At 37.3% G+C, this 17,345-nt stretch overlaps 1 pseudogene; it reads right to left on the bottom strand.

The window, feature by feature from the left end:
• Positions 1-1,127: 1,127 nt before the first annotated feature.
• LOC136311708 (sorbitol dehydrogenase-like) lies at positions 1,128-10,716 on the bottom strand (annotated as a pseudogene).
• Positions 10,717-17,345: the final 6,629 nt, after the last annotated feature.

Here is a 17,345-nt window from a genome sequence, read left to right as displayed (position 1 = left end):
CCAGTCTAAGTGAGGGTTAAAGGCTGCAGCCCAAGTTACATCACAGCTACTGTATCCTTACCCTTGACTAATAATCTTACAGTCACAAATGGACATAATGTGATTGGACCCAACTCTTCCACAGTAATTAAAATAATGTCACAATTTTAGAGATATCATTCAGACAGAAAGATACCAACAGTCCTAATGGCTCTGTGAAGGGGAAAAGTTTTCTGTTTATAGTTACCAGAATTACCTGTAATTGTATCATAATCATGTGTAAGTTTGAGCCCAGAAGGGGATGCTATTCCTGCGGTGTACTGGCCAAACCCTCCTAATCAAAATCATGAATTAAGGTCTTCCATGAAGACTCCTGGTGACTGTCCTTAGGTAGATGTCTCCTGGTTGCCTAATGACAAAGAAGCCTGCAATGGCTGCCCCTGAGTAGCAGAAAGAAGGTTGGGGATGAGGAGTGTTAACAAGGTAGTTATTTGCCTTGCAAAGTAAATTATACAGAATTCCCAGGGCTTGAAAAAAGGCAGTCTTCCAGCAGTTTGCAGAAGTTCCCTATTTCTAAATTTGGTGAATGCAAGCTGGTTTGACCTCGTGTGAGATTTTGGTTTTATTTGTTTGACTGGCTTTATAATTACCCTAGTCCCAGGAAGGTCAGTTCCTTACTCTCTTTTTGTCATCAAATCAAATAGCACCTATGGCTAAAAACACTGTTCTCCAAACTAAACTGCTGACAGTTCCTCATCCCAGACTTTGAGCTGCAGATTTTCATGAAAATCAGCTTCTGGGTCAGTTAAGTAGTGATAAAACTGTTTCTTCATTAACTCAGCCCCCATCCCCCACCTGGCCACAGTCACCATGGAACCAGGAACTCAGGGACATATTTCTTCTTTTACTCAACTCAGGCAGTCCAGGAAAAAGGGGAGTTCCCAGAACCTGCCTGCTCCACTTGCTGAACTTTGCTCAGCATAAACAAGCCATTCTGGCTCCAAGTTCCCCCAAACTATTTCTACTTTTGTTTTTAACGCACACCAACTCCTCTGTATAAAGCTCTCTGCTTAAAATAAATTATTTTAATTATTCTTACTATTTAAAGAAAAAACAAAACTGCTTAAAGCCCACCCTTGCCCAGCCATTTAGCCCAGAGATGCTGAAAGGGTGTGAATGAGGGCAGAGTCCAATGAAAAAAAGGGATTCTGATTATTGGAGTCACACTTGATCATGACTTTCAACCACAGTCCCTTTTTGGATGTTTCAAAGACCTCCAGAACTTTCTCTAGAGAAAACCTATGGGTCATTAAGGACTTTACATTCACAGACTTGGACGTAAGCATTGAGATCATCATCAGCCGTGTTGCAGTATGGAAACATACCCTTGATATCCACTTTCTGGGTGCACTAGGGATGCACTGGTCATCTGAGAACCCAGTCCCAGAAGTGCCAGGGTCCCACCAGAACAAGTAGCGTAGATGCTCCCCTGGATGGCTATCTCCGCCCCAGTGTACTCCATGGTGACTTCTGGCTTGTGTCCCAAAAGACCATCCACTTTACTCATGACTTCTTAAGGGCTCTCCTTGGACAAAGTCAGCCTCAACTTTATTAGCTTAAGACAATCAAGAGACAGATCAGTCACCACCCCTTGAACCTCACCCATTGCCTTGACCACCCCCAAAATGACCAATTCAATTGGCCCAGGTCCACATACAAAGATGTTGTTCCCACCTGACCTATGGTGGCCTTGTGGATAAAATGTCAACTTGGAATTCTGAGGTCGCCGGTTTGAAACCCTGGACTTGCCGGGTCAAGGCACATATGTGAAGCAACTACTACTAGTTCATGCTTCCTGCTCCCCCATTCCAATTTCAATTTCTCTTTCTCTCTTGAAAGAAAGAAAGAAAGAAAGAAAGAAAGAAAGAAAGAAAGAAAGAAAGAAAGAAAGAAAGAAAGAAAGAAAGAAAGAAAGAATCCAGATCTCCAGCAGGCATGGATCCCCATAAACGTTGGGTCAATCAAGGGCCCCTTCTTTGAAGGTGACATTGTCAGGAAGCTTGTAGCAGAAGTTGGCATTGTGCTTAGAGAACCTGTAGAAGTTCCCATCATTGGTGGGGAAGGGAGGGGTACAGAAGATGGGTGATGACAGGTTGTACAGCCTGTCTTAAACAATTTATCAGTTTCTTGGCTAGCACCAGGCTCTGTGGCAATGCAGTCATCTGGTTTTAGGTGACTTACCAATGATCCTACCTTTATGACTGTTCCTAAAGTTTTATGGCCTAGGAATCCCAAATTTGACTGGGCTGCCAGTAGTGGCCTTCTGAGCCAAAGATTCCAATGAAATGCATCCTCAGTAGCACCTCATTTGGGCCTGACTGAGGAATAGGAGGATAGTTCTCCAGAAGATTCCCAGGTCTGTGCACCACTAGAGAGCGATTCTTGGGCTTGACCAGCACTATGGCACTCTTCCTCCCCAGGTTGAAGCTGAAGTTTGCAGGACCCCTGGAGGTTGTGGTTGAGTAAACTTTTCTAAATTGAGTAAAATTTTTTTAATGAGCTTTTTTTTTTCATGACAAGAAACACCATTAACAATATCAAAAAACACCTGACAAATGGAATGAAAACATTTTCAAAATATTACAAGAGGGATAGATATCCCTAATCTAAAAATGAAATTTTTTAAATTAAGAAAAATATCCAAAACATGCAAGAACCTTTATAGCTTAAAAATAAGAAGGGAGACAACCTAATTTTAGAAAACACTTGAATAGCACTAAACCGAAAAAGATATACAAAGGACAAATAAGCACAGAGCCAGAAGATTTATATCATTAATCTCTAGGGAAATGTACATTGAATAAAATGGCTCCTATACAGAAGACCAACAATTTCAAGCCATGGCAAGAATGTGGAGCAAATGGAAATCTCAGACGTTATTGGTAAAAATACAAAATGACGCAGACCATTTGGAATATAGCTTAACAGTACCTATAAAGTTAAACACACTTATTATATAATCCAGCAATCTCATTCCTAAGTATTACCTAAGACAAATGAAAAACTATGGCCACACAAAGACCTATATGAAAATGTCTATTAAAACTTTTTCATAATAGCCAAAAACTAGAAACAACAAAAATGTCTATCAATTGGTAAATGGATAAACAAATTGTGATACATTCATACAATAGAATACTACTTACCAATAAAAAGGAAAAATCATGAATACATATAATATGTATAAATTTCAAAAGCATTATGTTTATTGAAAGAAGCCAGACACATAAAGCTACATACTCTGTGATTCCAATTATATGACATTCTAGAAAAGACAACAGTACAGGGAGAGAAATCAGGTCTGTAGAAGCTGGGGGTAAGGAGAAGGAATTATGCAAAAGGGCATGAGGAGGGCTAGAGTAACCATTGTGGGGTTGGAATGGAATTAGAATATAAACTTGCCATGGACCAGCGTGTCTAGTAATTGTTCAGGTCCTAAGTGAGAATGGTGCAGAATGAAGAAATAAACTCAGAGAGAAAAAGGATGGGATCAGAAAGTCTCTTTGCAACAACAATAGCTTGCAAGAGCTGAGCAAAGCCCCCAGTCTGCTTTATTATATAGTGCAGAACCATATGCAAATAAGGAAGTCTCCGATACAAAGTCACACATCTCCAAGGCAACCCAAGAATTCTCCCAAGTGCAGACAACCCTCTACCCTGCATAAGTGAAATCAACCAACATCAGAACAAACAAAGGGTGAGATGAAGGGCATGTAAATTGCCTCTAGCAACTTAATCAAGCAAGTGAGGTGGGGAGATGGGACGAGTACAAACACTCAGCTTCATGGTCAATATGGAGGTGTGGGAAAGAACCATTGGCTAAGCCTTAAACTGCAAGGACTTTGCCACCTTGCAGTCTCCCACATAAACTCATGTTTTTTTATTTGTAGATAGATACAGGTGTGTGTGTGTGTGTGTGTGTGTGTGTACATATAATTACAGGGGGTCCTCGGGTTTATGACACAGTTCCATTCCTACGACAGTGACATAACCTGAATTATGGTGTAAGCCAAAATACACCCTAATCTCTCACTTATTTATCCTTACATAGTTATAAAATTATAATTTAGTCTGATTTGTGGTGGTGCAGTGGATAAAGCATTGACCTGGACCACTGAGCTCACTGATTTGAAACCCTGGGCTTGCCTGGCCAAGGCACATATGGGAGTTAATGCTTCCTGCTCCTCTCCCACCCCTTTTTCTCTACCTCTTTCTCTCTCTCTCTCTCTATCCTTCCTCTCTAAAAATAAATAAATGAAATCTAAAAAAAGTATAATCTAGAACATAAAAACACAACTAAGCCACAGAAAAAGGAAAAGGACATAAATATACTGTACTGTCCACTGTACTGCGTGTTCTTCTGCTGTGCGCAACCAAACTACTATGCTCACAAAAATTAGGGAATAGTTTATGGCTTCATATTCATTTTGAAATATTCCCTAATTTTTGTGAGCAGTAGAGTTTGCCAACAGTTAGTAAATACAACGCTAACAGCTAAGCCAAACACTCACATCTCAATTTTTTTCAAGTTTTTATGGGAGTGAGCGTTGTAAACTTGAAACGTCATATTTTGAGGCTATTGTAACCCGAGGACCCCTTGTACTAGGCTTACTTGCTGTAAAGTTCCAGAGGCAATGACACCCCAGCACCAATGGGCATTGTCAACAAGTAAGGAAGAACCCAAAAACTGATGAGGACATGTCAAAAAGACAGAAATGCCAACTTGACAGAATGCCCAAAAGCTAAAGCTGTGAACAATTGAGTAATAAAGTAGTGACAATAATAAATTAAAACACTCCAAATAAAATGATTATCCGTGAGTCCATGCTGATGTCAATAATTTAATTAATAAATGGGAAGAAGGAAAATCTGTTTCTTATAGTAGCATTCTACTTAAAGGGCTAAAGGAAAATAGAAGTCGAAAATTACCATTTGGCAAATACCGCAGTAATAATTGTTTTAGGCAAGAATCATTAATGAATGCTAAAATTCATGGGCAAAATTAAAATAAAAATAGCTGATTTAAAAAAAAAAAAAAGCTGATTTATGTAGTCTCAAATATCCCCCCTCCCCAAAGAATCTTACATTTGCAGTAGAGAACACCTGGCAGACATCACCTTGACCAAGAGATCAGAGTTAGCCTTACTAGCCAGTGGGACAAAATGATATCAGTGTCTCCTGATATGATCCCCTAAAATGGACCAATGCTACTTTTGTGGTATTCTTATCAAAAGTGCATAAACTGAATTTAATAGTAAGGAAATATCAGACAAAACAAAAATGAAAAACTTTCTACAAAATAACGATCCTGTTTTTTTCCAAGTATCTAGGAATTTTCAACTTGTATCTTCTCATGGCACACATAAACTAATTACTAAATAATGCTACAGCATATCAAAAAATAAATTTTTTGCTGATCTGACAAAAAAGTAGGTATAATTTTGATTCATTCACACCAGATGGCTATTGTTGTGTTGGCTGTTGTCATGTTTTTATTTGACAATCTAAAAGAAAAAAGATCAGCTGACCTGACTAAATGGTCAGGTATACATGTCTCAAAAAATTCTTGTGGCACGCCAGTGTGCCTACTGCAGCACATTGTTTGAAAATTTCTGGTCTAGGACATGAAAAATTAGTAATGATGAATAGTCCCCGATTACAGGAGACAAAGGACTCATGACAACTGAATGCAACATGTGATTCTGTAGCAGAAAGAGGATATTAGTGGAACACTGGTGAAATTTGGAAAGGTTTTTGATAGTAGTATTGTTAAGATCTTGATTTTTAAAACTATACAGTAGTTGATGTTGAGATATAGTTCTCCATGACTTTTTTTCCCCCAACAGAGACAGAGAGAGGGACAAATAGGGACAGACAGACAGACAGAAAGGGAGAAAGATGAGAAGCATCAATTCTTTGTTGCGGCATCTTAGTTTTTCATTGATTGCTTTCTCATATGTGCCTTGACTGGGGGCTACAGCAGAGCGAGTGACCCCTTGCTCAAGCCAGTGATCTTGGGTTCAAGCCAGTGATCAAGAGGTCATGTCTATGATCCCACACTCAAGCCAGTGACCCTGCGCTCGAGCTGGTGAGCCCGCACTTAAGCTGGCAACTTCAGGGCTTAGAACCTGGGTCCTCTGAGTTCCAGTCTGATGCTTTATCCACTGTGCCAATACCTGGCCAGGCTCTCCATGACTTTTGAATAGGGCACTGACTGCCTTTGTTTTGAACTATTTTTTCAGGAATGTTATCTAACAAACCATCTTGGAAGATAGAGGTAATATCTTTCTTCAGAGCAAAGGGCAGGTGTACTTATTGTTTATTATAAAAGATCTAGATTCCCTAAATTTAGGGCTCCTTTACTGTAATGCAACCCACTGCATGGCATCAATCTGTCTAGCCCTCTTCACATTGCCCTGTGGGAAGTAGAGCACAGGAAACATTTCTGTGTAAATGTTGACAGTCTGGCTATTGTGATTACTGTGAGTAGTGAACTGTAATTTCTCACTCAGGAGACTTATATCTTTTACCAGCACAAGACTGTGGTCCGCTGTAAGAACTTTTTGGCAGCTTTGAGGAGGTGAGACATCCCCAGGCTCATTATGAGCAGAAAATGATGACTTCAAGCTTACAACCATAAGAAACCAAATTCTGTTAATAAATTAGCCTTAAGAGAACCCTGAGTTTCGAAAGGAACACTGCCCACCCAACACATTAATTGTAGTCCTATAAAACTCAGAGCATACTACCTAGCTAGGCCATGCTCAAACTTCTGAACCACAGAAACTGAGATAATAAATGAGGTTTTATTATTTGTGGTAATTTGTTGAGCAGCAATACACAATACAGCATAAAACTGAGCTCTACTCTGATATCAGTATCATTAAGAACCTAACAGTGTAGCATGATTGAAAAGAAGGAACACTTCCCTTCTGCACTTTAGCAGTTAAGGAGCCTCAGTTCTCTGCAATGTCTTAGAGGTAAAATTAAGTCTTTGAAAATATTCCATGAGTAATGAGGCTATATGCTCTCCATAATAAGTAACTTTCATAATTATACCTTCTCATCCACTACTCCACAGGAAAAGAACAATAACTTTCTTCTTTTTGTTTATTTGTGTGAGCATGTATTTAACACTACTTATTAAACACTACTTTTCAGTAGCTGGAATGAAAATTACATTAGAAAAAGAAACAAGGACCAACTCTAATGAGATGCTGCTTTGATAATCCACTTCTGTCTAACGCAAGCCTTTGATGGCTTCCACTTTTCATGGGAAGATGGCATTTTTAATGGGAAGAAGTTCTCTGAAAAATAAAATGGGGGAAGAAGAAGCAGAATTAAGAGTTTCTTGGGGAGGGGGCAAATGAGGGCAGGGAATGGGTCAGAAAAGAAGAGGTGCCTGGTGACCAGAACTGGGAGGAAATTCCCAGGAAAAGAGATCACTGTGGAGATTTTTCCAGAGAAATTCTGAGTTTTTGTGTCAGTAACCTCTTTTTGTGGCCTGACAAATCATCAGTAAAAAGGCAGATGTTTTGCTAGGGTTAGCACAACTGGATTTCTTGTGACTGCATCAAGTTTAAGCCCTGGCTAAGACAGAGTCAGTCTATGCTGATAAATAGTGTCAGTCATTATCTGGTTTTTGTTTCAAGGTTTCAGATTGAAAAAGATCAGTGCACAGCAGCTGAAGTTACCCTGGGATTATTATCAAACGTAACTCTAAAGATGATGATAACTCAAAAGAGACTTTTAATGTTTTTTTATATCAGCTTTATTTTATCAGAAAATAAAAGTAGAGAAACTTTTCTCAGTCTAGGCCAGAGGTCCCCAAACTACGGCCCGCGGGCCGCATGCGGACCCCTGAGGCCATTTATCTGGCCCCGCCGCACTTTCGGAAGGGGCACCTCTTTCATTGGTGGTCAGTGAGAGGAGCATAGTTCCCATTGAAATACTGGTCAGTTTGTTTATTTAAATTTACTTGTTCTTTATTTTAAATATTGTATTTGTTCCCATTTTGTTTTTCTACTTTAAAATAAGATATGTGCAGTGTGCATAGGAATTTGTTCATAGTTTTTTTATAGTCCGGCCCTCCAACGGTCTGAGGGACAGTGAACTGGCCCCCTGTGTAAAAAGTTTGGGGACCCCTGGTCTAGGCAATGCATATAGTTTTCTAATGTCTATTATGATAAAAAAAAAAGGAAGAATTAGAAGTAGGAGAAATTAAGAAGAGTGGTTCTACAGCAACTAGACAAAGTTTACATTCAACAAATTTTATTTTAAATTTTAGTTGTTTCTTTTTCTTCCCCATTCACTTCCTTTTTGGAAAACAAGTCCTTTCCATATCTGTTTTAACACCAAATCCTGAACACATAATTACTTTCTTCTGTTTTACAAAAATAATGGATAGTCTCTTTAATTCTCATTTTTCCTAGCTTCATTTATAAAAATAAATAAAACATAAAACTGTAATCTGGGCCCTGGCCGGTTGGCTCAGTGGTAGAGCATAGGCCTGTCATGCAGGATTCCCAGGTTTGATTCCCGGCCAGGGCACACAAGAGAAGCGCCCATCTGCTTCTCCCCGTCTCCTTCCTCTCTGTCTCTCTCTTCCCCTCCCACAGCCGAGGCTCCATTGGAGCAAAGATGGCCCCGGGCGCTGAGGATGGTTCTGTGGCCTCTGCCTCAGGTGCTAGAATGGCTCTGATTGTGGCAGAGTGACGCCCAAGACGGGCAGAGCATCGCCCCCTGGTGGGCATGCCGGGTGGATCCTGGTCGGGTGCATGTGGGAGTCTGTCCAACCTCTTCCCTGTTTCCAGCTTCGGAAAAATACAAAAAAAAACCCCAAAACTGTAATCTGTAACTTTAATTAGTAAACTTATAATTATTATTAAAACAACTGCTTTTAATACTCCAAAAGAAATATTTTTCTATTAAGTCTAGTCTTGTATAAAACAGCATTGTGTTGCAAAGCCCATGCATATTTTCTCTTGAACTATGTGTTGTACAATTTCCATTCTATCTATTTCTTCTCCCTTTTCTTTTGAGAGTGATGAAATCTATTTTTTTCTGATGTTTCAAATTGTCCAAAAATTTCTGTGGTTCCTTATATTCTCATCACTCTGAAACCCACTCCTCTCTATCCTTTTTTCTCCAAAACATGTGAAGCCACAACCACATGGCACCCTAGGAGTAATATGAGTACCACCACTGCCTTTCAAAGTCCCTATTTCTCTTTTTTTTAAATTAAGATTTATGTTACAGTTATAACCTACTATAACTGATTATATCAAAAAGCCATCTGAATTTAAAATGTAGTTTTAAATTAAAAAACTGAGACTTTCATTTAAGAGTAGCTATATTGTATTTCCCCATGTATAAGATGCACCCTTTTTCAAAAAATTTGGGATGTAAAACCTGGGTGTGTCTTATACAGTGGTTGTAGACATTTTACTTGCATTTCCCACTTGAGGAGTTGTATGAATTTTATGATGAATAAAACTTGAGTTCAATAACTTTATGTAATACATTTTTTTCAAATTTTTGGCCCCAAAATTAAGGTGCATCTTATACATGGGTGCAACTTATACATGGGGAAATCTAGTAAATATTCCAGTTTATGCAATCTTTATTTAGGGGTGGTGGTAAAGATTTTGGTTTATAAATGAAAAAATAAAAGATACAGAGTGACTAATGAACTTAATTAGGATTCATGCTTACAGTTTTGACTGTTTGTAAATTTTAGAACTTTAACTTTTTATAAACATTTACTAGTGTCTTCTGGTGACAACATGGATAAGAATAGTATGACACCTGCCTCTTATAATATTGCTTTTCCTCAAAAAATAGAAATTAAGACTATTTAAATAAATATGGAACAGCTTTCAGTTTTTTTGTCTTGGTCCCACTGATGAGTCAATGGGATTTTTTTCAATTTTTCTCTCAGATTTCTGAATATTGAATAATTAACTTGGAAGTGGTGCAGTGCTACCATGAATATCACCCTCCACAACGTCTACCTTCAGCTTTTGTTTCTTTTTTTATTCTATTTTCACCTTGTTATTTCATTCATGAGGAGATGAAAGGACGAGGTCATGGATGTCGCTCATTTATCACCCTTCTGTCTTTTATATTGCAGGACACCCACCTGATTCCAGGCTGCCTTCATTTGAGTCAATGGGGTCTTTGTAATGCACCCTGAGTCCACACTCTACAATCCAATCTAAGTTTTGTTTAACAACAACTATGAGAAAGGAAATGCCTCAGATTCACCACACAAGAGTGGTGACAATCACTCTGAGGGAACATGATAAAGGATCTTCATTTATTTGTATTTCTCTAATAAGCCTTTTTATTTTGGAATCTGAAGACCCCAGTAAGCAATTAGAAAGTCAATGAGAGAGAAAAAACTGTGCTGTTGTAATTTCATTGAAAAATATAATTTTATCCACCTACTCCAGTAAGCAACACAAGATCATAATATAGCACTTGGAACCTTGAGCAGAGGGAAAATTGAAGAACTGTGATAGCCATACGTAAGATATGCCTCTTCTGAAATGGAGTTGGTATCCATTTGTTCTCCGGCACCAACTAGTAGTATTCTACAAATAACCGGCCCACTGGTATAAGAGGAACATACCTTCTGCGTGCCAAGTGGGCCTGCCTATCTGCTGTCTGATTCATCTCCTGAACTTATCTCATGATTTGATCTTCCATAGAGTGAGTTAAGATAGAGTAGAAATGTGAGAGAATACTGGAAACATAAAATAATTGTTTTATTGTTTCAATTGTTTCAGCTTTATATTTGTTTAAAACCTACCGTGGACTTTCTTATTTTCAGAGGATCACTATGCAGTTTCTCATTGGGTTTTTTTGTTTGTTTGTTTTGTGACAGGGACAGAGATAGACAAAGAGAGGGACAGGTAGAGAGAGACAGACAAGAAGGGAGAGAGATGAGAAGCATCAATTCTTTGTTGCGGCATCTTAGTTGTTCATTGATTGCTTCCTCATATGTGCCTTGACTGGGGGGCTACAGTAGACAGAGTGATCCCGTGCTCAAGCCAGCAACCTTAGGCTCAAGCTGGTGAGTCTTGCTTAAACCAGATGAGCCTGCGCTCAAGCTAGCGACCTCGGGGTTTCAAACCTGGGTTCTCTGCCTCTAAGTCTGATGCTCTATCCACTGCACCACAGCCTGGTCAGAGTCTCATTGGGTTTTCATGGAACATTAGTACCATAAAATGCTCCATGAAATAAAGATTCTGCAGCCATATAAACTTGAGAGATTGCACAATTTTATTCACAATGCACAGTAGCAACTTAAAGGTTCAGCATAGTCATGTAGAAGAGAAAACAGTTTAATTTTGTTAACTCAGTGTCACCCAGATTATTTGACCACTGAACACTGTTTTTTCATAAAACACTTTTAGTATCAGGCTAGTGTTCAAAGAGCATACCTTAGCATATTGACTGAGAGGCTCATGGGGCAACAGGTTTTGTTTACTATTTCTGTACAATGTTACTTCTCTTTTAATGTGTGTACATGTGCATGTGCTTGTAAATTTATAAAAATAAACCTAGATGAGTAGTTCTAACTACCAGTGATTTGTTTCTCTTGGGACATTTAACAATGTTTGAAGATAATTTTGGTTGCCACAACTTGGGATTGCCATTAACATTCCTGGAAGAGGCCAAGAATGATGCTAAATATCCCACAATGGACAGGTCATGCCCCTACAACAAAAAATTATCTGGTCTATGTGCCAATAGTGCCAAGATTGTGAAATTCTGATCTAAATCATGGTTTACTCTGAGGAGTAGGATTGGAGGTGAGGGTGAGGAGAGAATTTCTTTTTTGATTTTCTACAACCACACTTGAATTGCTTTTGTAATTCAAAAGTAATTAAGCAAAGTAATTTATATATATATATATATATATATATATTATAGAAAAGTTTAAAAATACACCAAATATAAATTTTAAATTATTCAGACATAACCACTGTTGAAAGAATGATTGATGATATTAGAAATACCCTCACATCTCACCTCAGATTGCTAGAAATGGAAAAATAATATTACTAACTCCACAACAGTCTATAATGACAATAAAGGGTGGTTATGTTGGTCTAGAAAGCCAATAAAGTCTCCAAAATATTGGAAGCAGAGAAAGTTACTGAAGGAAAAAACACAGAGGTGCTTCAGGACAGAGGGAGCAGACATGACAAGCTGGAGGAAATCTGAAGAAAACCTGGTGATCATTTGGGAATCCACAGAAATTGCAGCCAAGTAGGTCTAAAGCCTACTACCCTGCACCTGTTTATCTATTGTAGAGCAACAGAGAGCTCCAGTCTCAAACAAAAGCAATGAGTGTGGAGCCCTTATGTCAGATACCAGGTTAAGATGCAGTGTTTGTTTTGTTTTGTTTTAATTTGTTTTATTTTTTAGAAGCCAGTGTTGATGCCAGCTTTCTGAGGCATGAAGAGCTCCCATACCTAGAATGCTGCACTGCATCTGTTTATTACCCATGCCACTTCTCCCCACAATTACTAGAGTCAGGTTCAAGTTAGAAAAAGAAATGCACAATGAGACAGAAGAGAATTTAGACCCCACAATGATAGAAGCCAAAGTAAACGTACTCTGAAGAGATAGATCTTCACCCACGCAATTGATAGTCTTCAAATTGACAAAATTAGCTGTCACTGGCAACATGAACTTTTAGATTTAATATAATATAGACATGACAGCTGCTGTGAAGACAATTTAGGATTACCTTAACACTTTATCTAGCCTATACATTTTTCTAAGTATCTACAAGAATGATCTATAATATAATCAATATTAAAAAAACCAAAGAAAAGTATTTCAATAAGTATTTTTAAACATCTAAGTTAAAAAATCATGTTTTACAATTTAATTGGGCAGCACTTTTGTTCTTTTGTAGTGATATATAAAATAATGGCATCTTAGATTCTATAGCATATAATAGATGCAAAATTCCTAAACTAAATGTTAGCATACTAAATCTATCACTATATTAAAAGGATAATTTATGTCTAAGTTCTATTCAAAAATGCAAGATTGTTTCAACTTAAGAAACAAATTAATGTGATTTACCATCTTAATAGATTAAAAGAAAAATAACATATGACCTTCTACCTCAACGCAGAAAGACTTTTGATAAAATTCAGCATCCAGTCATAATAAAACCCAAAAACTCATTACAAATTATGAATAGAATAAAATCTCTTTAATAAACCATATATTATATATATATTTTTGGTATTTTTTCTTTTTTTTTTTTTTTTTTGTTCAAGCAACTTGCAGCATTTTGTACACCTTCTTTTTTTGTTTGTTTGTTTTTGTTTTGTTTTTGTTTTTGTTTTTAAATAATTTTATTTTTTTAATGGGGTGACATCAATAAATCAGGATACATATATTCAAAGATAACAAGTCCAGGGTATCTTGTCGTTCAATCATGTTGCATACCCATCACCCAAAGTCAGATTGTCCTCCGTCACCCTCTATCTTGTACTCTCTGTGCCACTCCCCCTCCCCTTTCCCTCTCCCATTCCCCCCTACCCCGCGTAACCACCACACCCTTATCAATGTCCCTCAGTTTCACTTTTATGTCCCACCTACGTATGGAATAATGCAGTTCCTGTTTTTTTCTGATTTACTTATTTCGCTTCGTATCATGTTATCAAGATCCCACCATTTTGCTGTAAATGTTCCAATGTCATGATTTCTTATGGCTGAGTAGTATTCCATAGTGTATATGTGCCACATCTTCTTTATCCAGTCATCTATTGACGGGCTTTTTGGTTGTTTCCATGTCTTGGCCACTGTGAACAATGCTGCAATAAACATGGGGCTGCATGTGTCTTTACGTATCAATGTTTCTGAGTTTTGGGGGTATATACCCAGTAGAGGGATTGCTGGGTCATAAGGTAGTTCTATTTTCAGTTTTTTGAGGAACCACCATACTTTCTTCCATAATGGTTGTACTACTTTACATTCCCACCAACAGTGTATGAGGGTTCCTTTTTCTCCACAGCCTCTCCAACATTTGCTATTACCTGTCTTGCTAATAATAGCTAATCGAACAGGTGTGAGGTGGTATCTCATTGCCGTTTTGATTTGCATTTCTCTAATAGCTAAAGAAGCTGAGCATCTTTTCATATATCTGTTGGCCATTTGTATTTCTTCCTGGGAGAAGTGTCTGTTCATATCCTCTTCCCATTTTTTTATTGGATTGTTTGTTTGTTTGTTGTTGAGTTTTATGAGTTCTTTGTATATTTTGGATATTAGGCCCTTATCTGAGCTGTTGTTTGAAAATATCATTTCCCATTTAGTTGGCTTTCTGTTTATTTTGTTATCAGTTTCTCTTGCTGAGCAAAAACTTCTTAGTCTGATGTAGTCCCGTTCATTAATTTTTGCCTTCACTTCTCTTGCCTTTGGAGTCAAATTCATAAAATGCTCTTTAAAACCCAAGTCCATGAGTTGAGTACCTATATCTTCTTCTATGTACTTAATTGTTTCAGGTCTTATGTTTAGATCTTTGATCCATTTTGAGTTAATTTTTGTACAGGGGGAGAGACTGTAGTCCAGTTTCATTCTTTTGCATGTGGCTTTCCAGTTTTTCCAGCACCATTTATTGAAGAGGCTTTCTTTTCTCCATTGTGTGTTCTTGGCCCCTTTATCAAAAATTATTTGACTATATCTATGTGGTTTTATTTCTGGACTTTCTATTCTGTTGCATGGGTCTGAGTGTCTATTTTTCTGCCAATACCATGCTGTTTTGATTGTCGTGGCCCTATAATATAGTTTGAAGTCAGGTATTGTAATGCCCCCAGCTTCATTCTTTTTCTTTAGGATTGCTTTGGCTATTTGGGGTTTTTTATAGTTCCATATAAATCTGATGATTTTTTGCTCTATTTCTTTAAAAAACGTCATTGGAAGTTTGATGGGAATTGCATTAAATTTGTATATTGCTTTGGGTAATATAGCCATCTTGATTATATTTATTCTTCCTAGCCAAGAACAAGGTATATTCTTCCATCTCATTATATCTTTTTCAATTTCCCTTAAAAATGGTTTATAGTTTTCATTATATAAGTCCTTTACATTCTTTGTTATGTTTATTCCTAAGTATTTTATTTTTTTTGTTGCAATCGTGAAGGGGATTATTCTTTTGAGTTCGTTCTGAATTGTTTCATTGTTGGCATATAGAAAGGCTATGGACTTTTGTATGTTGATTTTGTATCCTGCGACCTTACTGTATTGGCTTATTGTTTCTAGTAGTCTTTTTGTGGATTCTTTGGGGTTTTCGATGTATAGGATCATATCATCTGCAAAAAGTAATACCTTTTCTTCTTCTTTTCCGATATGGATGCCTTTTATTTCTTTGTCTTGTCTGATTGCTCTGGCTAGAACCTCTAGTACCACATTAAATAAGAGTGGAGAGAGTGGACAACCCTGTCTTGTTCCTGATTTAAGGGGGAAAGCCTTCAGTTTAGTGCCATTTAATATGATGTTAGCTGATGGTTTATCATATATGGCCTTTATCATGTTGAGATATTTTCCTTCTATACCCATTTTGTTGAGAGTCTTAAACATAAAATTGTGTTGTATTTTATCGAAAGCCTTTTCTGCGTCTACTGATAAGATCATGTGGTTTTTGTTCTTTGTTTTGTTGATATGGTGTATTACGTTAACCGTTTTACGTATGTTGAACCATCCTTGAGATTCTGGGATGAATCCCACTTGATCATGATGTATTATTTTTTTAATATGTTTTTGTATTCGATTTGCCAGTATTTTGTTTAGTATTTTAGTATCTGTATTCATTAGAGATATTGGTCTGTAGTTTTCTTTTTTTGTGCCATCCTTGCCTGGTTTTGGTATGAGCGTTATGTTGGCCTCATAAAATGTGTTTGGAAGTATTGCTTCTTCTTCAGTTTTTTTGGAAGACTTTGAGTAGAATAGGAACCAAGTCTTCTTTGAATGTTTGATAAAATTTGCTGGTATAGCCGTCAGGGCCTGGACTTTTATTTTTGGGGAGGTTTTTAATGGTTTTTTCTATTTCTTCTCTACTGATAGGTCTGTTTAGGCTTTCTCCTTCTTCTTGACTCAGTCTAGGAAGGTTGTATTGTTCTAGGAATTTCTCCATTTCTTCTAGGTTGTTGAATTTAGTGGCATAAAGTTTTTCATAGTATTCTACAATAGTTCTTTGTATACCTACGGTGTCCGTGGTGATTTCCCCTCTTTCATTTTGGATTTTGTTTATGAGTTCTTTCTCTTTTTTCCATGGTAAGTCTTGCCAAGGGTTTGTCAATTTTGTTGATCTTTTCAAAGAACCAGCTCCTTGTTCTATTAATTTTTTCTATAGTTTTTCTGTTCTCTAATTCATTTATTTCTGCTCTGATTTTTATTATCTCCTTTCTTCAGCTAGTTTTGGGTTGTCTTTGTTCTTCTTTTTCTAGTTCCTTAAGGTGGGAAGTTAAGTGGTTCACTTGGGCTCTCTCTTGTTTGTTCATATATGCCTGAAGTGATATGAACTTCCCTCTTATCACTGCTTTTGCTGCATCCCATAGATTCTGATATGTCGTATTGTCATTTTCATTTGTCTGTATATATCTTTTGATCTCTGCACTTATTTCTTCTTTGACCCATTCATTTTTTAAAAGTATGTTGTTTAGTTTCCACATTTTTGTGGGATTTTTTTCCTCTTTTTTGCAGTTGAATTCTAGTTTCAAGGCTTTATGATCAGAAAATAAGCTTGGTACAACATCAATTTTTCTGAATTTGCTGATGTTGTTTTTGTGGCCCAACATATGGTCAATTCTTGAGAATGATCCATGTACACTGGAGAAAAATGTATACTCAGTCACTTTGGGATGAAATGTCCTGTAGATGTCTATCATATCCAGGTGCTCTAGTGTTTTGTTTAAGGCCACTATGTCTTTGTTGATTTTCTGTTTGGATGACCGATCTAGAGCCATCAGCGGTGCATTGAGGTCTCCAAGTATGATTGTATTTTTGTCAGTTTTTGTTTTAAGATCAATAAGTAGCTGTCTTATATATTTTGGTGCTCCTTGGTTTGGTGCATATATATTAAGAATTGTTATGTCTTCTTGATTCAGTGTCCCCTTAGCCATTATGAAGTGGACATTTTTATCTCTGAGTACTTTTCCTGTCTTGTAGTCAGCATTATCCGATATGAGTATTGCTACACCTGCTTTTTTTTGGATGTTATTTGCTTGGAGTATTGTTTTCCAGCCTTTCACTTTGAATTTGTTTTTATCCTTGTTACT

Source organism: Saccopteryx bilineata, chromosome 8 (assembly GCF_036850765.1).
Source record: "Saccopteryx bilineata isolate mSacBil1 chromosome 8, mSacBil1_pri_phased_curated, whole genome shotgun sequence".
Classification (NCBI taxonomy): domain Eukaryota; kingdom Metazoa; phylum Chordata; class Mammalia; order Chiroptera; family Emballonuridae; genus Saccopteryx; species Saccopteryx bilineata.
This window is presented reverse-complemented; position numbering and strand designations above follow the sequence as displayed.